General features: G+C 39.1%; 1 pseudogene; it reads right to left on the reverse strand.

The window, feature by feature from the left end:
* Positions 1 to 1223: 1223 nt before the first annotated feature.
* LOC118890697 lies at positions 1224 to 2239 on the reverse strand (annotated as a pseudogene).
* Between the last annotated feature and the right edge of the window lie 1279 nt (positions 2240 to 3518).

Genomic DNA, 3518 nt, shown 5'->3' on the forward strand with positions numbered 1-3518 from the left:
AAGCTTCCTGTAAAGCGTGTTAAAGGTTCTCCCAGTCCCTCTACCCACAAAACAATCCTAGGGAAATCCTGAAGTGTCTACTTCCCAAATCTGTAACCATATCTCTGGGCATGTCTATACAGCTCTTTAATTCACTTTCAAAATCCATAGCATTTTTAAAACAAAATGACATAGTTGCATTCTTTAAATGCCAGCCATGAAATCATCACTTAAAAAAAAAAAGAAACTAGTCAGATTATATATATGTAAGTCAGATAAACTTCTCTCTCTCTCTTTTTTTAAATATTTATTTATTTATTTATGGCTGCATTGGGGCTTCATTGCTGTGCGCAGGCTTTCTCTAGTTGTGGCAAGCGGGGGCTACTCTTCCTTGCGGTACGCAGGCTTCATTGTGGTGGCTTCTCTTGTTGGGGAGCACAACTGCTCTAGGTGCGTAGGCTTCAGTAGTTGTGACATGCAGGCTTCAGTAGTTGTGGCACACAGGCTCAGTAGTTGTGGCACATGGGCTTAGTTGCTCCACGGCATGTGGGATCTTCCCAGACCAGGGCTTGAACCTGTGTCCCCTGCATTGGCAGGCAGATTCTCAACCACTGTGCCACCAGGGAAGCCCTCTCTCTCTTTTTAAGGTGCTTTATTTGGTCTGCTGAAGATATGCCTATGGCTGCTTCTAAAAACCCTTAGGGAGAGCCTCAGATGATATCCTGCAGTTGGATATTTTGCTCCAGTGTTGTCAGGTTCTTAAACTACACTGTAGGTATAAGTTGTTGCATGAAAATCCCCCAAAATGTGCACACTAAATGCAGAGAAAAACCTCATTTGTAATTCAGGTGAATTTTCATCACACCAAAATTATGACCTAACCTGTCCAAACATGTAACTTCTCTCTTTTTTCCCCCATGAACTAAATCCTCTTCTTTAAAAAATGGTCAGATTTGAAGATCAAGTTAAAATCCACCATATTTCAAGTTAAACTCTGAGGGTTTCTATACAACTGTAGCATGATTTCAAATTCATATTGGCATTCATCTTTCTATATTTTCCTATATTTATCCTAAAGAAGCTTCCTGGATCATAATATTTACGTAGAAATTAAAAGCATTTTATATTATACTGTGAAGTTCCAGTAAATTCTCAGTTTATCAGGGTTTACCCTTAGCTCAATGTCATACAACTTCTGCATGAGGCAAGTATACTGGTAACAAGTTATTTCAAATACAAAACTCTTAGCTCTGTGTCATAAATAAATTTGGGTAAAACTGCAAGCCTTCCACTGAATCATCTCGGCAAGAAGCAACCTTTCTTTAGCCAGGACGACAGACATTCCCACACGCTTAGCAAACTCTTCTGGTGTTAGAGATCCCTTTTCTGAAACCGTCTCCAAGGCTGAGGCCACCATTTACTCCTCCTTGTGGGACTGAAGTTCAATTACCATGACGCCGCTGTCAAACACACGGAGCCTGAGAGGTAATTTCAGTGCTTCCAGCATCTTGCATGCATTCACTAAATCTTCTGGGGAGAGCAATTCCATTCCTCGAGTTCGGTTTACTAAACAGTACACCTCCGTGAGTGACATTATTCCCCCTCGTTCCTCCAAAGGCGCCTGCAATATTCCAGCCAGCTGTTTGGCCAGCTGCATGTGGTACTGTGTTCCTGAGCTGTAGATTTCCCTGGTAACTGGGTTAGCTATTCCCATGCTCAGCAAATAGGATTTAAACCTGATGGTCTCATCTTCTGTGATGTCACCTTGCTTGTCTTTAATCTTATTAGCAATGGATTTTGATAACACCACCAATTTCCTTAGCCTTGACCATTAGCTTGCTGAGGTCTTCGAAGGCCTCAGAAATGCTTTTGTCAGTTTCTTTTCTTTTTTCTTCCAGTTTCCTTTCAATACCTACAATTCCTACAGCCCTTATTCTTCCTGGCTGGGGTCCTCTATTTGCTCGTAACGACTGGGAAACTGGCATATTCTCCCATCTTCTCTGTGTTATTTCCTCTGATAAACGCCTGTAAAACTCAATCTGGCCGTGTTCTTTGAAGGAAAGCTTGATGTAGGAGTTCTTACTACTATGGAATGGGCCAGGTTCTTTGTTAGAAGGAGCTGGGTGAAGATGAACCACTATTTTGGCACCTTTCCCAATTCCAGCTGCCTGTTCTTCAATGAACACGATTTGGGAAAGAGGAATGGCCATGTAGCATTCATGATTTTTCTGATCTCTCCAAATTAGATGGTGCATACTAAAAGGAGGGTCCCAGCATCAAATTTTATCTTCTCCTCGCCATCACAGATGTGCACCCTGCCTCAGTTCCATTTTTAAGTGGATCGTTTTTTGCCCTAATGAGTTGTGTTCTTTATATTTTTTGGATATTAACCCCCTTATCAGATATATGATTTGAAAATATTCCCTCCCATTCAGTAGGTTGCCTTTCATTTTGTTGATGGTTTTCTTTGTTACAAAGAAGCTTTTTAGTTTGAGGTCGTCCCACTCTTTACTTTTTGCTTTTGTGGCCTTTGCTTTTGGTGCCAAGTCCAAAAATTATTGCCAAGACCAACGTCAAAGAGCTTACTCCCTGTGATTTCTTCTAGGAGTATTATGCTTTCAGGTATTACATTCAAATCTTTAATCCATTTTGAGTTGATTTTTGTGTATGGTAGAAGATAGTGATTCAGTTTCATTCTTTTGTATGTGTTCAGTTTTCCCAACACCATATTTTGAAGAGACCATCCTTTCCCCACTGTATATACTTAGCTCCTTTGGCATAAATTAATTGACCAAATATGTGTGTGTTTCTGGAATTTCTACTCTGTTCCACTGATCTATGTGTCTGTTTTTATGTCAATACCATACTGTTTTGATTTCTTAGTTTTATAATATATTTTGAAATCAGGAAGCATGATGCCTCCAGCTTTATTCTTTTTCAAGATTGCTTTGGCTATTTGGGGTCTTTGTGGTTCCATACAAATGTTAGGATTGTTCTATTTCTGTGAAAAATGCCATTGTAAGGATTGCACTGAATCTGTAGATTGCTTTGGATAGTTGGACATTTTAACAATATTAATTCTTCCAATCCAAGAGCACAGACTATTTTTCTATGTGTTTGTGTCTTCTTTAAATTCTTTCATCAGTGTCTTATATATTTCAGTGCACAGGTCTTTCACCTCCTTGGTTAAATTTATTCTTAGGTGTTTTATTCTCTTTGATAAAACTGTAATTGGGATTGCTTTATTAATTTCTCTCTTTGTTAGTTCATTGCTAGTGTATAGCAACACAACAGATTTCTGTATATTAATTTTGTATCCTGCAACTTTACTGAATTCATTTAGTAGTTCTAATAGTTTTTTAGTGGCATCTTTAGGATTTTCTATATATGGTATCATGTCATCTGTAAACTGACAGTTTTACTTCTTCCTCTCCAACTTGGATTCCTTTTATTTCTTGTCTGATTGCTGTGGCTAGGACTTCCAATACTGTGTTGAATAAACATGGCGAGAGTGGGCATCCTTGTTCCTGATCTCAGAG

The sequence above is a fragment of the Balaenoptera musculus genome, chromosome 2 (assembly GCF_009873245.2).
Source record: "Balaenoptera musculus isolate JJ_BM4_2016_0621 chromosome 2, mBalMus1.pri.v3, whole genome shotgun sequence".
Lineage (NCBI taxonomy): Eukaryota > Metazoa > Chordata > Mammalia > Artiodactyla > Balaenopteridae > Balaenoptera > Balaenoptera musculus.